Source organism: Asparagus officinalis, chromosome 6, assembly GCF_001876935.1.
Source record: "Asparagus officinalis chromosome 6, Aspof.V1, whole genome shotgun sequence".
NCBI lineage: Eukaryota > Viridiplantae > Streptophyta > Magnoliopsida > Asparagales > Asparagaceae > Asparagus > Asparagus officinalis.
Window position 1 is genome coordinate 16506328 of NC_033799.1, and position 22887 is coordinate 16529214.

Sequence of the window (22887 nt, forward strand, 5' to 3'; positions counted from 1 at the left end):
GCACAATAATTTCTTATTAATAACAAGAAATTAATATAAGAGAGCGGATCTCAAACTTGAGATCTCTCAAACAAATAACAATTGATTTTAATCTAAAATCAATGCTCAAACACTCTCTCTCTATTACAATAACTTCCCCAATTAATATTCACCAACCCCTTCTCAACAGTAATTAAGAACAGGGACAAAAGGGAATAAAAATCAGAAATTTCCCAAACTGCAAAGAGAACGGAAGCTCTAGAAATTATCGCCGCCAATCTCTTCTTCTCTCTCTGCTCTCGCGCTCACTAATTCGCGCACGAATAGGGTTTCCCTTTTATAGGGATACCCTAGGGCGGTCGGTCTATGCGCTCCAGCTACGCTCCAGCTGGCTCCAACTACGCACAGGCGAGGTTCACTCCGCTACATGTGAGATAATGGGTGAGGGCGACATCAACAGGTGAGATCCACTACAGGCGAGTTCGATCCACGCAGCAGGCGAGATCCGCTCGCCTCCCAAGCTCGACCTCGCCAAACACTTTGCCTGCGATCTTGAACATGCAACTTTCCTCGCCTCCTCAACTTCGCCATCGACCTCTACTGGCGATCTTAGCCTCCTCAACTTCACCATCAAAGGTGAGCTTCGATCTCAGGTACGATCATCTACAAATCTCCACCTCAGCGAACGTTTCCCTAAAACTGAGCCGACACCAACCAAAACAAATGTCCCACTTGTTGCATCTAGTACAAAGTGAAACAATTCACGACAACGAGCTCAATCCATAATAAGTCAGGAACCAAATGAGAATGTGACCATTCTCCAAACGTCGATGTCTACTCACCAAATCGGCTGCATCATAAAGACTTGCCTACGTATCCTCTTGTCCAAGGAATCAAGCTTTCACATAGTTCACCACATGGCCTCCAAAGGCCCTCAACAGCGAAGAATGCTTAACAATTCCAAACAATGACTAAATTTCACTCTAGTGAAAACTTTGGTCAACATATCTGTCGGATTGTCCTTTGTGTGCATCTGCTCTAATCTGACGTCTCCATCATCCAATACGTCTCGAACAAAATAGAATCAGACATCAATGTGCTTTGTATGAGCATGATACACCTGGTTCTTGGCCAAATAGATAGCTGACATGCTATCACAATGTACCCTGATGGTATCCTGTACAATCCCCAGGTCATCCAATAACCCCTGCAACCACAAAACCTCCTTCACAGCTTCAGTCAATGCCATATACTCTGCCTCCATAGTGAAGAGAGCCATTGTATTCTAAAGTGTGCATCTCCAACACACCGATGCTCTTTCTAGTGTAAGCACATATCCAGTAGTAGACTGGCGCTTGTCAAGATCCCCCGCATAATCGGAATCCACATAACCAATACAATCCTGCCTATTCTTCCCATTCTTCTCGAATACCAAACCAACATCTATAGTACCTTTTATATACCATAGAATCCACTTCACAGCCTCCCAATGACCCTTCTCTGGGTCATGCATGTACCTAGATACCATGCTCACGGCCTGTGACAAATCTGTTCTTGTACACACCATCGCATAAATCAAGCTACCTACCGTATTGGCATATGGAACTTTGGACATGTATTCACGGTCCTCAACTGAAATAGGTGACATCTTAGCTGATAGCTTAAAGTGGGAAGCTAATGGAGTACTCACCACCTTGGCATTGCCATCATAACTGAATTTTTTCAGCATCTTTTGTAGGTAACTCCTCTGTGTCAACTTCAGCCTCCCCTTCACCCTATCTCTCTCAATCTCCATACCCAATATCCTCTTTGCTTCTCCAAGATCCTTCATCTCATATTTGGATGACAGTTCCTTTTTCAACTTTCATATAGCTAAAGTATTCCTGGAAGTAATGAGCATATCGTCAACATATAACAGTAAATAAATATACTCACTATTCTGTAGCTTGTGCATGTAAACACACAGGTCATATGGGCTTCTCGTGTATCCTCAGACAATCATGAAGTCATCAAATCTCTTGTACCATTGTTATGGCGATTACTTCAATTTGTAAAAAGACTTCTTCAGCTTGCATACTAATTCTTCCTTTCCTGCAGCTTTGAACCCTAAAGGTTGTGTCATGTAGATCTCCTCTTCTAAATCTCCATGTAGAAAGGCTGTCTTAACATCCATCTAGACCAAATCCAAATCCAGCTGTGCCACCAACGCCAATAGTATTCTTATCGATGAATGCTTTACAACAGGTGAGAATACCTAATTATAATCTATGCCCTCAAGCTAGGCATACCCGTTGGCAACCAATATGGCTTTATACCAAATGTCCCCAATAGAAGATTCTTCTTTCTTTGCATGTACCCACTTGCATCCAATAGTCTTCTTATCCTTCGGTAGCTTTACAAGTTCCCAAGTGTCATTCTTATGAAGAGACTACATCTCTTCCTCCATAGCTTCCCTCCACCTAATCGAATCAGAGCTTGAGTCTGCTTCCCTAAATGTAGGAAGGAACCAAATCATCAACGACTTCTGCTGATAAAGCATATGCAACCATGATATCATCATATCTAGCTGGGCGATGAATATTTTTTCTTAGTCTATTAGCTGCAATGGACTCCTGAACATGACCCTGTTCCTGTGTCTCAACATCCACTGTATCCTCCACTTGCCCGTTTATCATATCATCTCCTCCTAGTGTCACCTCTGTAGGAGTCTCAATAGATACAGTGCTATCTGAAGTCTATGGAGTCACATCTTCCTCCACCTGCTATGATACCCCACTAGTCTGGCCTTCCTCTAACTGCTGAGGAATCTGAGACTCTATCATGTGAGCCTCATCAAACATGACATCTCTGCTAATGATCATCTTCTTGTCTTGTGGATCCCACAACTTGAAGCCATTAACTCCATCTGTAAATTCCACAAAGACTGCTTTCCTCGCCCTCAGATTCAATTTATCATCACTGACATGGTAATAAGCAGGACACCCAAATATCCGAAGCGACTCATAGTCACTAGCTACCGAACCAGACCAACGTTCCATAGGAGTCTTTCCATGTGTCGTAGTGCACAGCAACCTATTCACGAGATGGCTTGCATAAACCATCGCCTCGGTCCAAAAGGATCTTGACAATCCACTCTGTATCATCATACATCGCACCTTCTCCAGCAAGGTATGGTTCAACCTTTCAACGACCACGTTTTGTTACGGTGTCTCACGAACTGTGAAGTGTCACCTAATACCATGATCCCGGTAAAACTACAGAAACGGATCACTCTTGTACTCACCATCATTATTCGAATGGAGTGCATTCACATTTCTACCTGTTTGCAGCTCCACTTTCTTCTTCCACTCCATAAATATATCCAGGACCTCATGTTTATGCTTGATGGGGTATACCCAATTTCTCCTGGAATAATCATCAATAAAAGTGACAAAATAATTTGCCCCACCAAGAGATGTGTTCTTGGAAGGACCCTAAACATCAGTATGAACATAATCCAATATACCTTGGGTATTGTGAATTGTGGTGCCGAATTTCACTTTTGTCTTCTTCCTAAGTATGCAATGTTCACACAGCTCTATCTTGCAGGTCTTTGCACCCTTCAATAGCCCCTGTTTCGCCAATACCTGTAAGGACTTATCACCAGTGTGTCCAAATCTCATATGCGATAAGCTGGTAGTATCTTTCTCTATGGTAATTGAAGCTGCCATACCCCCTGTTACTATCTTGCCCTTCAAGTAGTAAAGGTTGTTTTCCCTGACACCTCGCATTACCACCATGGACCCCTTTGTGACCTTCAGAGTTGCATTCTCCAAGATCACCCTATAGCCAGCTTCCTCCAAAGTTCCAAGTGAAATAATATTCTTCGTCAATTGAGGAACGAATCTCACTTCCTTCAACTCCCTAGTCACCTCGTCACACAGCCTGATCCGGAATATACCAATACCACCGATAGGGCATATGTGGTCATTACCCATGAGCACGACATCCCCTCTTTCTAACTCCTCAAAGTTAGAGAACCAATCCCTCCTCGGGCAAATATGGTATGTAGCACCTAAAGCCAACATCCACTCCGTAGAGTCGGCATAACAAACTGACGGTAATGCTGGGCATGAATAGCCTTATGAATCTGAATTATCACCACTAGCTTTGGAAATATTCACTTCTGAAGCCTGTACGGCTTTCCCTTTATTATTCCCGGCTCTGTCCTTCAACTTTGGGCAGTCGATCTTCCAATGTCCCTCTTCTTCATAGACGCGACATTGATTCCTACCAACACTCTTATAGCTACCTCCTTGCTTCGACTTGGAGTGATTAAATAGACGACGGTTTGGACTACAGCCTCTCACTACCAATGCATCTCCTGATGCCTTCTCAGATGGTTCACTATCTCTCTTCCTCAACTCATAGTTCACCAATGCTGAGGTCACCTCCTTATAGCGGACAGTGGTTCTACCATTAATCATCGTAAGGACAAATGTACTGAAATCATCCTCTGGCAATGAACATAGCAACAACATCGCCTTATCTTCATCCACTACCATGATATCCATATTGGCATGTTCTCTATTGGAAACTCCCCTCTTCATCTTGAATTAGTAAAACCTCTTCTTCAAGTGAAGCCGATTCTCAATGCTTTTCGTAAGATACTTCCCATTGAGTGTTTTTCACAACCGTTTCGCTGACGTCTCGTTCATCACATCATAGATCAAATTCGGCGTCAAACATGATCGAATAACCCCACACGCTCTACTATTTATTTTCTTCCAAATCTTATCCTCCATGTCTTCAGGTTTCTCTTGTAACTCAAGAGTCTCCTCTAAATTTTGAGCGTCCAATGCATCCATCACTTGACACCTCCACAAATTGAAATTTATATTGCCATCAAATTTTTTAGCATCAATTTTTGTATTATTAATGCTCAACCATTGTATCGCCTTTGAAAGAGATGATCCCGATGTACTTGTTTCACCTCCAATCTCTTCAAACGAGAATCCAAGCCCTAGCTTTCTTCTCCAAATTGAACATCATGTCAAACCCGGAGGCACACAAATACAAACAAAATTGGAATACTTATCAACAACCAAACAAGTAACACAAATGCAAGATAACAGATTTTACGTGTTTCAGCAAATCTGCCTACGTCCACAGGAACGGCACAATAATTTCTTATTAATAAGAAGAAATTACAAATAAGAGAGAGGATCTCAAACTTGAGATCTCTCAAACAAATAGCAATTGATTTTAATCTAAAATCAATGCTCAAACACTCTCTCTATTACAATAACTTCCCCAATTAATATTCACCAACCCCTTCTCAACAGTAAATGAGAACAGGGACAAAAGGGAATAAAAATCAGAAATTTCCTAAACTGCATAGAGAACGAAAGCTCAAGAAATTTCTGCTGCCAATCTCTTCTTCTCTCTCTGCTCTCGTGCTCACTATTTCGTTCACGAATAACGTTTCCCTTTTATAGGGAAACCCTAGGGCGGTCGGTCTATGCGCTCCAGCTGGCTCCAACCATGCATAGGTGAAGTTCACTCCGTTGCAGGCGATATCATGGGTGAGGGCGACATCAACAAGTGAGATCCGCTACAAGCGAGTTTGATCCACGCAGCAGGCGAGATCCGCTCGCCTCCCAAGCTCGACCTCGCCACACACTTCGCCTGCGATCTCGAACATGCGACTTTCCTCGCCTCCTCAACTTCGCCATCAACCTCTATAGGCGATCTTCCTTGCCTCCTAAACTTCGCCATCGAAGGCAAGCTTCGATCTCTGGTACGATCTTCTACACACCCCACCATAAATAAGCAACGTCCTCATCGTGACATGACAAATGGCACATCCCGGTATCACTAGGTTATGTGGACTCTAGAGGTGGCCCCCACCGCACTCACGCAATATAGCACTTAGACCCGCATAGCACTTAGCTTCACACTTCAGACTCGTAACTGCTGTGATGTAATTTGTCACGCCCCGGGCCGTCGGGCTCATTGGTGCAGTACAAGTCGTGGGACACACCAAGTGTAACACGTTTGGCTCAACCCACTAACAAAATCAACTAGCCGTCTTACACTTGAGTCTTGGGCATACCTATTTAAGCAACTTCTCACTCATTTTCTGATGTAGGACTAAATAATAAACAAAGACATGATTATATTATTTTTAACCTTCAGATTGAAAAGGTTCCATTCAATTTATTTCATAGCATCAAGCTAAAAACTCATGAAGAAAGGAATGTAGAACATGTCCTACAAACATATATGAACGAAGATAGACAGTATAATATTTATCAAACTAGTAATTATACATGATGTATTAGCCCTATGTAGAAAATTATTGAGTTTTAGCATGTAATCATTATTTAATTATTTCTATATAAGCCCCCACCCCCCAAAAAAAGCTTACTTTTGTATAAAAAATTTTTTCCGAAATAACTAGCCAGAAATCTTTGAGTTATTTCAACCAAAAAAATACACCACCAGAACATTATGGAAAAATTCTTAGTGGAATATTACCCTGTGCACCTTAGATTAAGTTTAACTTTTTAAACCCAAGAGTACTTTGTTTTTCTTTAAGTACTCCCGCTTCTCTAATCCTTCTCTAAACGTGCTCTTGTCAGTTGCATCCCTTCTCCATTTGGGATAAATTTCATTAAAAATTTAGGATTGCTAAATAAATTAGTTCATGGAAATGAAAAAGAATTTTTCTTTTTCCTTGAAGCATTCCTTCATTTTCTTAGTCTAATAGCTTCTGATTCTTTTTTTTTAAATCAATATATACAATAAACTATGTCCTTCTATGTGTAAACACAAATAAAAGGGAAATATAAGATTTTAAATTATGCTTATGTAGCATTAAAGTTTTTGTAGATAACATATAATCAATAAAAAGTTAGTATTCCGTTATAACAAGAGTTGCCTCTCATCTAGAACTGAAAATACCTGTCCATGAGTGCGAGACAACATGGAGATTTGAGCATTTTCCTTCGCTAATTTGCATATTGCAATCTACAACTCAATAATCACATGAAATATGACAGTGTTGAACGCCTCCTTCAGTGCCAATGCATGGGCTAAATTATTTATATCCTCTGATGCACAAGCAAAATGGAAAAACTCCAGTACGAAAAAAAAACAATTTTGTAGAATCTAATGTCAAATATTAAGCATCAAATGAAATCTTTGAAATCACAGTTAGTCTTAGTTATAAAAAGAGGAAGCATAGAGTACCCACAACAAGGAACATCAAAAACTCACCTCAGCAATCTCAGCATTGGATTGACATTTCTGTTTCAAGAAGTAGTCCACTGCCTTAACATCATGGTTAGTTACTTTTTCAATCTTTTTCACTTCCAGAGCATCAGCTTTGCTAAAGCAACTAACTATACTTTCTAAATAAGACCTGTCATTCTCGCTAAAGCTTTGAACCTCCTTGATTTCAGGTATTTATGATAATTTTAGCAACCATTTTACCTAAAAAAATCGCTTCAGATTAGCATTTTGCACTAAGTAGCCAACATGAAAATATAACTATAGTGGCCAGCATTGTCAGATCATGATGGGTAATGGAGAAAGAGGTAAACCTTTTTTACTTGTAAGTTACCTCTTTCTCCATTACCCAAGACATGACTACACTATGACAAGTTTTAATGAAGACTGCTACCTATATCAAAGTAGAGGCTGGACGTTTTGTCAGATTGTAAAAGAAAGCACACTAATAAGCATGACCTAAATAAACAATGTTCGATGGACTCATACAGAAACTGCTAATACTACATCATATGCAAATTTATTAGAAGAGGGGTACTATTGTTAGATATGCATATCAAATATAAATATCCCAACAATTCACAGAACATTTTAGGCACAACTTTAAACCTTTTGAGCTAACTAATGCTTTAAACCCTTTATCTAAATACCTGAGATATATAATGATTTGTAAGCCAGACGAACAAGGATATCCAATCAACAACCACAGTTTCTTCATGCTTTACCAGAAACATTTCTTTATCATTCGCTACAAAAATGATTGTATAATCTACATTTAAATATGAAACCATTATTCTTAAAAAAACAAAATGTGAGACTAGCACTGTAAACCGGTGTTGAATAAAAAAGCACTGATTAAATATGTATTCTTACAAGAGAATTTAATGAAAGTTACCTCGACCATTACACGGTAACGGATTAACCCATATTCACTAAAGAATGAGTGCAAATCCTTGACTTTCTGCAAATATCGGCCATCTAAAGGTGATAGAGCCATAATGCTAAAAGACTCAAGATCAACAACCTCCTCTTCACGATGATGCTCCATCTAAAACATTAAAGTTCACACAGCCAAAACATATTCAACCAGTTGTCCAAATATGAGGAAAATTGAAGAAAAAGGATCACCAAAAAAATTAGATCATCCCGGATCAAACTTAATCATCATTGAAGATTCATAAATTAGGGACTGCCAAAGGATCATCATAATTTATTTAAAAAAATTTAAGAACCTGAAAGTCAAAATACAACAGTGGAAGCCCTACATTACAAATTAAGAAGAAGAAAAAAAGTGACCTACGGCATATGATATTTTTTATTTACTAAAAATTTTATGCTCAATCCCAAAATATTCCCTCCCGTAAACTTATAAAAAATCCTATCTTTATTCAAAAATTCAAAATATGCCACTTTTGAGAAACATTTCAACATTATAGTACATGAGATTTAAGAAAACTTAGCAACGAAATAATCACAAAAAAGCAAAAAACAAACATGCAGTCAACAAAAGGCAGGGCTTGTGTTCGTGAAAATTCCCCAGCCAGGAAATCGGGAATGGAGATCTTTACCTTCGTAGTCATGACTCCTTCTAAACTGCTCAACGAAACCCTAAGTGGTTCGAATCGTCGAGGAGGGGTGGGCTGAATCCGAAACCCTAGCTGGCATGATCTTTTGCTAATCGAAGACGAAGAGGGAGAGGAGGAAAAGGACGGCAATAAAGTGAACGGGGCTTGTGGGGTTGATAAGAGCTTTTCCATGGAGTTGCAGACAAGATCGAAACCCTAACCCTAGATTTTTAAGGGGGGAATTTGTTCGGGGTTTAGTGGAGCGGGAAAAAGGAGCCGTCTTTTTTTTAAGGAACGAAGAGAGCGAGGAGCGAGCGCCTTGATTCATTTATACGCGTTTTCTATGGAGGTTAGGTTCAGTTCATCAGATATTTTCTTTAAAAGGAAGGTAAATGATGGATAATCTTATAATGCATATAGATTTTTGGCAGAACTTTGTTGTAGGTCCCTCATGTGCTAGCCAAGTATCATTTCGGTCCTTTCGGATCATTAATATTTAGAAGTCGTCAACCACAGTCATTAGTATTATCATTGTACAAATTTCTGTAAAATATTATTGAGGAGATCACATGGCTGCAACGTTAGCAAAAATTAGTTACAAGTTTCATACAAACGTGTATGTTGAACTTGTGATTTCACTAATTTTTTTGCTGAACATGGCAGGGTCAGATCATTGTCACGTCAGCAAAATCTTATGACGAATGTAATGTTAAGAATCACTACTGTTAACTTTTATCAAATATTAAAGACGTTAACAGTATTTGGGTGGTAGTGGTACATTCCGTTATAAGTGAAAGAAACTTGTAGAAATAATCAGGCTGTTTATTGTACCGCTTGCTTACTACAATACGAATAGCTCATTTTTCTTTTCTTTTTTTCCTTTTTTTCTCTTTTTTTCATTTCTCAAAACTCTTCATACTTATCATAATAATAGTTGCATGAGATCCCAAGCTATATGCACTGTTTCTGAGAAAAGAACAAAATATTAAGCTGATGAAACTTAAGTTAATTCAAGTAGTAATGAGCAAAACTTGATATAACAGCTATCACGAAATTCAACAGAATGTTTTCAAGTGTACTAGTAGTTTCAAGACCATACAGATGTTAAAGATTGACAGAGTAGAACATGACAACAACTAACTGCATCTAAATATATAAAAAAACTATAAATTAATGTTGTGAACAAAAAGAGAATACTAAGGCAAAATTGTCCAACCAATACCAGTATACCACACACAGGTTTGTTGATATTTACAGATTCAAGTACCCAGATACTTTATTTCAAAAGAAAAGAACACAAGAATATTGTTCAAATCGCATAAACAAGAATTACTATTGCATCCTAAGGAAGGGGTAGCTACCAAAAATCAATATAAATATAAGTGTCGAGGTAAACAAACTTAAAGTATTTCAAATGAAAATAAACTATCAATGACACAATTGACACAAGGGGGAAAAACCTGCATGGGGGCATAAATCCAATACTCAAATCCCCCGACTTACAATATAACAGCCGAAGCATTCTGATTCATGTATGTTGATCACAAATACAAGTATCAGGAGAATATAAAATACAATTGACACAAGGCTACATGCTTATTCAATTTCGTTTTCCTTTTGGTAATTTACCCTTGCAAGCTTACACAATAATACAAATACAAACGGTTTGTAGTATTAATTGCCTTTGCTAATAACGAAAATGCAAAGGGGAAGTAACATGAACCACGAAGAGTTCAATTAGTAAAATTTTCATCTTGTTCATTCAACGTTTTTTTTCAATGGTATAAAAGCCTGAACCCATTCACCAAATCCACATGATCGTAGATAGACTTAGACAACTTCTCTGCTTCTCCAATGTATGACTGGGGAGTCAAAATCAAGAGAACGCTCTTTGCTTCTTCTGGCAATTGCAAGCCATTAGTGAACTTTTGAATGCTCTCCTTGCTGACAACTCTTCCTCTTGTGAGATCCTTCAGCTTCTCATATGCCTCTGGGACGTTGTATCTGCGCATAACCTAATGCAAGAAAACAAGAGTCCATCAGCAACAAGGATCTCTTTTAATCTTTAATATTATTGGTTATTTTGGTGTTAATTGAGCAAATGATACTCTTGATAATGTCTCGTTGGCACATATTGTACTTGTATTGGAGGAATATAGTGATCTCACGATGAAGCAGATTATCGTGCCATGATTTATTGCTAAGGTTGATTATCAAGTTAAGGCTCTCGCTTCCCGAGGGATTATGTTGATTAAATACCTTCATCAGGAGATAGGTGTGTTTCTACCTAAGGCTATGAAAATACATTGTAATAATCAGGTTTTGGCATATATTGCCAATGATACAAACTAAGTCTCATGAGAACAGGAAGCATACAAAGGTTGATTGTCACTTCATTATGAAATGATATTGAGCAAAATATCACTTCACATGTCAATTCAGACAGATAAGTAACGGTTTCCCTAAAACATTACCTTTTTGCTGGGGGGGTTGGGGGGAAGGGGAAGGGAATTTTTTTCTTAGATTTAACTAGCTAAAAATGAAAGGTCCATATGCTCTTCCAGCTTAAGAAGGAATGGTAGAATAATAGTTCGTAACTAGACCATCATTGAGACTTAATGTAATTATATTCTATTTGTTTTCGAGTGAAAATACCCCTCTCTTGGACTGTCATCTTTCCTAACATATAGTCAAAATACTGGGGGAGGTGGAATTAGATGACTTATATAAAACCTTCAAAAACAATACAACATACAAGCAGACCTTTGATATTACATCATATAACCAACATAAGTAGAAAAAAGAAAAATTATACAAAAGCAGTCATAATAAAGTCTAAAGGGAAGTGCAGTGCACTGTCAGGACATACTATTTGTATTGGTTCTGCAAGCACCTCCCACACCTGGTCCAGGTCTTCATTGAGACGAGACTCATTTACCTACACATGATGGAGAAGAAATAAAGAATTAAGAAACGAAGAGAGTTACAAAGCAGTGTAATTTCATGAGTCATGTTATTATTAAATATGTAATTGCAATGAGACATATTGATGGCACTGTATCAAAAATGTACAATCAAAGTATTATTACTTTAAAATAATGAGCTTTAAACTTCAAACTAATTTGGGCAAGTTTCGGAATAAACTTGATTAAATGTAGGGGTGGCAAATTATTGTTGGCCTCTTTGTTTTGATGATGTTTAACAAACAATTTACCACTAATGTTATTTGTTTAGTATTTGTATATTTCTATTTATTATAGACAAACAACGTGTTGGAGGTTGGATGGATTGCGCCATAACGATCATATCAAATGGAGGTTGGTGGATATAGTGGTTGAAGCAATGCAATTAAAGTTAAAGATCTAAGTTCAGCTTCATCCAAGTTTACCAAGTCAAGCCTATTGAAGATCAAGATCAAGCTTGGGTATATTTAGTTTAGGTTTTATATTATGTGTGTTAGTACTTTAAGCTCAATCATATACACACATACATGTTTTGTTTTTGTATATATATAGTTATATACATACATATATGTTTTGGTTTGATTTCATAGATATGAAACAAATATATTTTCATATACATACTCATATGTTTTATTTTCTATTGTATTTATAAAAATATTGTATTTCTCAGTTTATAGACTTAACAATTATTATATAAATCTTTTATTAAGTCTACAAAATCATTTTGTATTGTTTCAAAATATAGGTTTAAGTCTAAAATTGTCAAAACTCATATGTTCCACATTTTTATGTTTTGGATTATTTTGTAAAATGATGATATTTCTAGCATTTGGGAGTCCTTTTGAAAAACAACAGTTTTTGTAGGCATATGTATTATCATGTCTACAATCTATTTCCAGCTTTCATAGAATTTTTGCGAATTTATTTGTTCCATTTTTAAAACAGAGTTTTAAAATCAGGCATTTCACTTTCAAGCATAAAATATTTTGTATCAGTTTGCGGTCGACCGTCACGGTCGACCGCGCCTATGTTTTTCTCTGAGTGGGCAGCAGAAAATTTCACGATCAACCGTGGTGGTCGACCGTCAAGCTAAAAATTCCCACGGTCGACCGCCACGGTCTACCGTCGAACTCTCTGGAATTTTTCTCTACTTTGATGACCTTCGCGGTCGACCGCCGCGGTCGACCGCCGCACTGTCAAATCTGCTCCAACGACTAGTTTCTAGAGCCGTTGTTGAGCTGGTTTTTTGGTCTTTTCTTGGTTTTCTCTTGGCTTTAGGGTTTCATATAAATACCCCCTTATACCTTAGTTCTTATAGCAATCCAAGAAATGTTTTAAATAAGTTTTAAAGGAGTTTAAATTTGGTTTTAAGTTTGTTTAATGGTTTGGTTTGTGAAGAATTCCATAAGAGGAAGTGGAGATCAATTCATTGAGCTTCAATCCATCTCTCTCTCTCTTATCATCTAGAAAAGTTTTCCTAAACTCAACTCTAGCTTTTATTTATAATTATTTGTCGGTTATCATTCTTATTTTTGCTAGTTTGCTATTTGAGTTTAGTTGTCTTTATTTCACTCATTGTTTACACACACCCACTTGAGCTTATTGTATTTTCATACATAGTATATTTGGATTGGTGAGAGTTATAACAATTGAGTGTGAGCTTTCATTGTGTTCTCATCCATATTAGAGAATAATCATTTATTATATTTGTGCTTATTGTGAGATTCACTTTGTAATACACTTGTACACTGAGAGAAGTGTTGGTTGATGAACCTAGGGAGAGGTTGTATCCGCGCACTTGAGGGAGACACGTCTAGTTCAACACATGAGAGGGTGTAGAGTGGGATTGCAAGAGTGTTGATTGTGGAGTTTCCGGTAAACTAGAAAACCGTATTGTGTAGTGTAAACGTTATTCGGGTGAACGTACAAAACCCGGTTGTGATAGTGGAGATCTCCTCGAGGTGAGGAGTGGAGACGTAGGTCAAGTGGTTAGACCGAAATCCGTGATCATATCATTTGTTTGAGTTTGCATTGGCGTATTTATTTGTGTTCATTGTTCATCCTTTCTGTATTGCCATTGTTTATGTTTATGTGCCCTTGGTTTACATATCCTTGCACATATAACTTATTACATATATCTCTTTGATAGGATATTGCTCTTTGGTTATATTGCTTATTCTTGCACATATCCATGTGTATATCTTTTATCCTAGCTCACATATCTTGTTGTATTTCATACTTACTAGGATAACTTGTTAATTAATTTTAATTGGCATATAATCGGATTAGATTAGCATAAGACCCTAATCATCCCCCTCTAGGGTCTAACAATTATGACCCGACGTTTATATTGGGTACGGGTCGAGTTATATGGGTCGGGTCATAAACGGGTCAACCCGAACTAACCCATTTATTAGATGGGTAAATTAGGGTTGACCTGAACTAACCCGTTTAACCCAATACCGACCCGTTTAATTCTAAATGGGTTGCAAACTCAAAATATGAAGATCATCTTCATCGTCTTCATCCTCCTCCTTCTCCTCTCTCTCCTCTTCCTTCGACCCCTAATTTCCCGCCAGGTCCAGCATCTCCGACGCAGTCGGCCACGCCTCGGTCCTCATTGATAGTGAGCTAGCATTTCAACGGTAGAGATCGGTCGTGGTTCTGCTCATACGAATGAGATCGAAGGAGGATAAGGGGAGATCGGAGAAGGGGAGGAAATGGGTGCCCGACGTGCTCTGCGACCTGGCGAGCTTCGGGAAGCTAGAGAACCTATCGCTGTTAGGGAACTACTTCACCTCGATGGGGGAGAGCTGCTGGGATCTGGTCAAGAACGGAGCTCTGGATCTAAGGAGGAACTACGTTCCAAGGTTGAAGGGTCAGAGGTCAGCCTGGGAGTGCGTAGGTTTTTTTTCTAAAGCCCAGGTTCTATCCGGTTTTGACTTTTATGCCGTGCGAGGATCAGAGGGAATGGGGGTTCGTCGGAGTGAGACGACATCCAAAAAGGCGGGGACCATGGTTTATAATGCTGTGAATAACCGACAACCTAATCCTTAATTAGGATTGTTATTAAAAGGGTCAATCTCTTGTACAATCTATATAGCAGTATTGCATATTTTGACTCATGATTATCGAAAGAGTCAAAAGAATTTCATCTTGATCTATAGAGTATCCACGATATTGAACTGAGATTTGATAAACGGGTCATTCGGGTTATATGGGTCGGGTCGGGTAACCCGTTTAATAAACGGGTCGGATTGCATTGACTCATTTGTTAAACGGCTCGGGTTGGGTCACACTTATATGGTTTGGGTCAACTATGACCCTACCAGACCCAACCCGACCCATTTGCCACCCCTAATTAAATGTTAACATTAGGATTGTCTTTATACGTCGGCAGCATATTGAGCAAAAAAGAGCTTTTGCCACTTTTAGATGTATCTTTCTTCACATCAACTACTTGGACGTACAGACAGAATTTTTTCAAAAGAATCATGCCAGATATCATAGTTATGGATCCCAAATAATAGATCTAAAGGAAATTGAAAAGGATAGCAAAGACATAGTTCATCCAATATTTTTGAGGGAAATGGTTAGTACAATTTTAGAAAAGAAATACTTATATGGAAAAAACTTAAACATCCATAAAATCATATATATTATTAGACGGATGTACATTGGATAGAAATTATGTTGACAGCAAGACAAGAATTCATCTTGAAATGGATCCACATTTCTATGATCTTGTAATTCACATAATTTAACATCTTGCATTAGTGATGAATTCAAATTAAACATATGCCCAACCCAAATAGTTAACGCAAGAACAGAACAAACAACACACATGAAGCAAAGAACAACGACAGCGGCACATTTCCTACCAATAACACATCTAGCTTTATATCTATTTCTCTAGTGATAACCATCTCATATAGATTTTACTACTAACCAGAAGCTTCTTAATTCCTTGTAGTGCATTTTTTTATGCCAAGAGAGAATACCCAGATCCAATACCCAAATTCCTCAAAACAGTGGAATCGGTCAAATCCCTCTGTCAATGATTACACATGCAATAAGTATAGTATCACTTTACCAAAATGAAACACTAAGACGTGTTTTTTGAACTATGATATAGCACTGAACTTAATATTAGGTACTCCTCAAGAACCATGAATAAAGATGGAAAAGTAAATGATACACTCCTGCATACGAGAGATGGGCAATTCTGAGCTGAGAACATATAAAATAGCATTAGCCAAACACAAGTTGCCCTCACTATTCTCAAAATCAATGGGTTTAACTTTACGATGCATAGTTGAAGATCCAATCTCCCCAGGCTTGGTCATTTGGAAAGCAAAATTATCATGAAATCGTTTAGTTCCAAATTGAAAGTTTGGGAGCTAAAATAGGTCCTAATATTTTAGGGGCATAGTTGTCAAGCATAAGAAAGTTACCTACTTAAAATAACCTAACGAAATATAGCTCCATATGTCCCGATCATAATCAGTCAGGATGTTATTAAACTGAACAACTGCATTGAAAAGCTTTGCGATATAGTCATACAGCTCAATCTATATACGGAGCAAGCAACAGGCTCAGATAGAGAGTATGCATGCAAGTCAAGTGCAATTTCATTCATAGGCCACATTGATGTAACCTTTCAGACAACACAAACTTAACAAAATTATTAGCTGGCGTGTAATTCCATTGTTATTTATGCACTAACTGGTTGGTATAGAATATGCTAATTGATAAAGGAACTGTAATTCCAAGATAGATGGATAACCTGCAAGTGTATCTACTTATTATCAAGCATGCACATGATAGTATCTACTTACTATATGAATCACCTTTTGTAAGCTCTTGAAACGTGAAATGGCAAAAAAAAACCTACATTTCAGTCACCTGAGTCGATTGCAAAACTCATATTAAAGAAAATCTCGAGGCTCTATTAGTTATACACTTTTACAGTTTGTATAGTTGCATAAATCTTCACGAGTACTGTTTACTAGTAAACTAGTTCATGCAGAGAACAATGAATACAAGCAGCAGTGTCAAAAAAGTTCAGGTAAATAAAGTACTCCTCCCATTAATGAAACCTATCCAAGTCATCCACAAAGAAAAAACATATCAAAATCGTCTATGCACTACTTAATTACGCAAAAAAAATCCATCAAGCTAAAATGAATCAGATAGGTAAAACCTTGCAAAGAGAAAAGTAGTAGAAGTAAATAAACATGCCTGTGTCACGTAAGGGTTGAAACCTAAACCCAAAGAGGTCATGAACTCGGCTGTAATAGTTGACTAATCAATATCAGGATATGCAAGTTTATGTGCATTGTAGTTTCCAACAGCTCCAGCACACTTGCCCAATATTTGCACTTCTGTAAAGGTCTTCCTTACTTCACTTAGTCTGAAAGCAAAATTTGCCATATGCTTTCCCAAAGTAGTGGGTGAAGCAGGCTACAAAGGGAGTTAGAAGATATCAGAACTAAACCATATAAACCTTTTACAAAAGCAAATCATTTATTCCTGTAGCATAACGATGAAAATTATCAATATGATATTTAAACTACTTTGAGCAGTCAACTTAGTATATGTCCGCTTCTAATATTGGCCATGTCACGCCCCGGCTTGATGGGCCCATTGGTGCGGTACAAGCCGTGGGACCCAACAAGTGTAACGTGTTGTTTGGCTCAATCTACTGCCAAAATCGACTAACCAATGTTATACTTAAATAATTTAAGCCACTTAAATTCTGACTCATTTCCTGATGTTGGACTAACTATGAGTGTCACAAACACCCCACCTTACATAAGCGACGTCCTCATCGTGACATGAGAATTGGCACATCCCGGTATCACTAGGTTATGTGGACTCTAGAGGTGGCTCTTACTGCACTCACGCAATATAGCACTTAGCCCCACATAGCACTTAGCTCCACACTTCCTACTCGCAACTGCTATGATACAATTTGTTGCGCCCCGGGCCATCGGGCCCATTGGTGTAGTACAAGCCGTGGGACCCACCAAGTGTAACATGTTTGGTTCAACCCACTGCCAAAATCAACTAGACCTGTTACACTTAAGTCATGGGCATACCTATTTCAGCAAATTAACTTTGCACTCATTTTCTGATGTAGGACTAAATATGAAACAAAGACATGATTATATTATTTTTAACTTTCAGATTGAAAAGGTTCCATTCAATTTATTTCATAGCATCAAGATAAAAACTCGTGATGAAAGGAATGTAGAACATGTCCTGCCATAGCATCAAGATAAAAACTCGTGATGAAAGGAATGTAGAACATGTCCTGCGAACATATATGAACGAAGATAGATAGTATAATCTTTATCAAACCTGAAAGGAATGTAGAACATGTCCTGCGAACATATATGAACGAAGATAGATAGTATAATCTTTATCAAACTAGTAATTATACATGATGTATTAGCCCCATGCAGAAAATTTCTGAGTTTCAGCATGTAATCATTATTTAATTATTTCTATATATGCCACCCCCCAAAAAAAGCTTACTTTTGTATAAAAAAAATTCACCAAAATGACCAGCCAGAAAGCTTTGAGTTATTTCAACCAAAAAAATTCCACCACCAAGACATTAGGGAAAAATTCTTAGTGGAATATTACCCTGTGCAATTTACATTAGGTTTAACTTTTTAAACCCAAGAGTACTTTGTTTTTCTTTGTGTACTCCCACTTCTCTAATCCTTCTCTAAACGTGCTCTTGTCAGTTGCATCCCTTCTCCATATGGGATAAATCTCATTAAGAATATAGGATTGCTAAATAAATTAGTTCATGGAAGTGAAAAAGAATTTTTCTTTTTCCTTGTAGCATTCTCTACATTTTCTTAGTCTAATAGCTTCTGGTTCTTTTTTTTAAATCAATATATACAACAAACTATGTCCTTCTATGTGTAAACACGAATAAAAAGGAAATATAAGTTTTTCAATTATGCTTATATATCATTAAAGTTTTTGTAGATAACATCTGATCAACAAAAGCTTATATATCATTAAAGTTTTTGTAGATAACATCTGATCAACAAAAAGTTAGTATTCTGTTATAACAAGAGTTGCCTCTCATCTACAACTGATCAACAAAAAGTTAGTATTCTGTTATAACAAGAGTTGCCTCTCATCTACAACTGAAAATACCTGTCCAAGAGTGCGAGACAAACAAGGAGATATGAGCATTTTCCTTCGCTAATTTGCATATTGCATTCAACAACTCAATCATCATAGGAAATATGATAGTGTTGAACGCCTCCTTCAGTGACAATGCATGGGCTAAATTATTTATATCCTCTGATGTACAAGCAAAATGGAAAAACTCCCGTACCTAAAAAAGAATTTTGTAGAATTTGATGTCAAATATTAAGCATCAAATGAAATCTTTGAAATCACAGTTAGTCGTAGTTATAAAAAGAGGAAGTATAGAGTACCCACAACAAGGAACATCAAAAACTCACCTCAGCAATCTCAGCATTGGATCGACATTTCTGTTTCAAGAAGTATTTCACTGCCTTAACATCGTGGTTAGTTACTTTTTCAATCTTTTTCACTTCCAGAGCATCAGCTTTGCTGAAGCCACTAACAATACTATCTAAATAAGACCTGACATTCTCGCTGAAGCTTTGAACCTCCTTGATTTTAGGTATTTCTTATAATTTTAGCAACCATTTTACCTAAAATAGAATCACTTCAGATTAGCATTTTGCACTAAGTAGCCAACATGAAAATAACTAAAGTGGCCAGCTTTGTCAGATCATGATGGGTAATGGAGAAAGAGGTAAACCTTTTTTACTTGTAAGTTTCCTCTTTCTCCATTACCCAAGACATGACTACACTATGAGTAGTTTTAATGTAGACTGCTACCTATATCAAAGCAGAGGCTGGACGTTTTGTCAGGTTGTAAAAGAAAGCACACTAATAAGCATGACCTAAATAAACAATGTTCGATGGACTTATACAAAAACAGCTAATACTACATCATATGCAAATTTATTAGAGGAGGGGTACTATTGTCAGATATGCATATCAAAAAAAAATATCCAAACGGTTCATAGAACATTTTAGGCACAACTTTAAACCTTTTGAGCTAACTAAGGCTTTAAACCTTTTATCTAAATACCTAAGACATATTATGATTTGTAAGCCAGACGAACAAGGATATCCAATAAACAGCCATAGTTTCTTCATACTATACCAGAAACATTTCTTTATCATTCGCTACAAAAATGATTGTATAATCTACATTTAAATACAAAACCATTATTCTTAAAAAAACATAATGTAAGACTAACACTTTGCACTAGTGTTGAATAAAAAAACACTTATTAAATATGTATTCTTACAGGAGAATTTAATGAAAGTTATCTCGACCATTACACGGTAACGGATTAACCCATATTCACTAAAGAATGGGTGCAAATCCTTGACTTTCTGCAAATATCGTCCATCTAAAGGTGATAGAGCCATAACGCTAACAGATTCAAGATCAACAACCTCCTCTTCACGATGATGCTCCATCTAAAACATTAAAGTTCACACAACCAAAACATATTCAACCAGTTGTCCAAATATAAGGAAAATTGATCAAAATGGATCTCCAAAAAAATTAGATCATTCCAGATCAAACTTAATCGTTATTGAAGATTCGTAAGCCTAATTATTGGATTGAATACAGCTCACTATAAATTGGGGACTGCCAAAGGATCATCTCAATTTATTTAAAAATAAATAAAGAACCTGAAATTCAAAATACAACAGCGAAAGCCCTACATTACAAATTCAGAAGAAGAAAAAAAAAGTAACCTATAGCATATGATATTTATTATTTGCTAAAAGTTTTATGCTCTATCCCAAAATATTCCCTCCCGTAAACTTATAAAAAATCCTATCTTTATTCAAAAATCCAAAAGATGCCACTTTTGAGAAACATTTCAAGATTATAGTATATGAGATTTAAGAAAACTTAGCAATGAAATAATCACAAAAAAGCAAAAAACAAGCATACAGTCAATAAAAGGTAGGGCTTGTGCTCGTGAAAATTCCCCAACCAGGAAACCGGGAATGGAGATCTTTACCTACGTAGTCGTGACTCCTTCTGAACTGCTCAACGAAACACTAAGTGGTTCGAATCGCCAAGGAGGGGTGGGCTGAATCCGAAACCCTAGCTAGCCTGATCGTCTGCTGATCGAAGACGAAGAGGGAGAGGAGGAAAAGGGCGGCAAGAAAGCGAACGGGCTACGAGGGGGTGATAAGAGCTTTTCCATGGAGTTGTAGACGAGATCGAAACCCTAACCCTAGATTTTAAGGGGGGATTTGTTTGGGGTTTAGTGGAGCAGGAAAAAGGAGCCGCATTTTTTGTTTTAAGGAATCGGAGAGAGCAAGGAGCGAGCACCTCGATTCATTTTATACATGTTTCATGTGGAGGTTAGGTTCAGTCATCAGATATTTTCTTTAAAAGTAAGGTAAATAATGGATAATTAATAATGCATATAGAATTTTAGGAAAACTTTGTCGTAGGTCCCTCATGTGCTAGCCAAGTATCTATATCCTATTACTAAAAACTCTTATCCTTGAAAACGCCACTTGGCAAAAATGACACATACCATTAAGAACGCCACCAGACAAAAATATCTATTCTTATCTTCTTCTACCGCTTCGTTCCTAGCTCCGCCGCTTCAGATTCTAAAGCTCTGCTGCATCTTCGTTTTAGCCTTTCTTCAATGACACATGCCCTTTCTTCTACCTCCTCACTCTTAACAATTTCCCCCACATTATTTGTTTTACCCTTTCTTCAATTTCCAAGATCTCCTTTCACCCATAGTGGTTCTTTCCCCCGTTCTTCATTTCCCAAGATCGCCTCTTCGTTTCCTTGGATCTCAGAAATCATATTCATCTCCCCAAATCGTCTATTCATCTCCGCCGACTAGAGAAATTGTGCTCTGCCTTGAGAATCCAAGCGTCGCCGAAGGATGATACGCATATATAGAAAGCCTTAGAATCTCATCCCCACATCCCTTATTTCCAAAGAAACCTATCGCAAAACCCCAGGCGAAGACTGATCCCTATGCTACAGAAAGCTATCGGCATCACTGGAGGCGAAGGTCGTCGGCGTCACTGGAGGTCAACAGGTCGGTTTACTGAAACCCTCAAAAAAATTTACCAATGTTGTGAAATTTACTTTCATCGAAATTTTTACCATATGTTGTGAAATTTGATTCACTAAAATTAATTCACTAAAAGTGATCCATAAAGACTAAAGGAATTCTTCTGAACTATAGGCTCTGTTTTAAATTTACTCTTAACTGAAGTGATCCATAACATCTAAAGGAATCCTTAAGAAGTAGTACTTGACTCTTCGTTTCAATTGGTACTCACTGTTATTAACCTTTATCATGCAGGTTAATTCCTACTGTTATTAACCTTTATCATACAGAGCTCCGATCTCCACCATGGCCAAAAACGGAGCTGGAATGATCAACAGAGGTTTGAGAACCTCACACTATCCCAAAATATTCCCTCCCGTAAACATATAAAAAATCCTATCTTTATTCAAAAATCCAAAAGATACCACTTTTGAGAAACATTTCAAGATTATAGTATATGAGATTAAAGAAAACTTAGCAACGAAATAATCACAAAAAAAGCAAAAAAACAAGCATGTAGTTAATAAAAGGCAGGACTTGTGTTTGTGAAAATTCCCCAGCCAGGAAACCGGGAATGGAGATCTTTACCTTCGTAGTCGTGACTCCTTCTGAACTGCTCAACGAAACCCTAAGTGGTTAGAATCGCCATGGAGGGGTGGGCTAAATCCAAAACCCTAGCTGGCCTGATCGTCTGCTGATCAAAGACAAAGAGGGAGAGGAGGAAAAGGGCGGCATGAAAGCAAACGGGCTCAAGAGGGTGCTAAGAGCTTTTTCCATAGAGTTGCAGACCCTAACCCACGATAAAAATCAGGGAATTTGTTGGGCGTTTAGTGGATCGGGGAAAAAGGAGCCGCCTTTTTCTTTTTTAAGGAATCAGAGATAGCCAGGATCGAGCGCCTTGACTCATTTTAGCAGATGTGATGATATTAT

General features: G+C 37.6%; 2 pseudogenes; both read right to left on the minus strand.

Moving 5' to 3' along the window:
- The window catches only part of LOC109845807, a 40598-nt pseudogene extending 18007 nt beyond the window's left edge, over positions 1-22591 (minus strand).
- LOC109844638 lies at positions 10592-20332 on the minus strand (annotated as a pseudogene).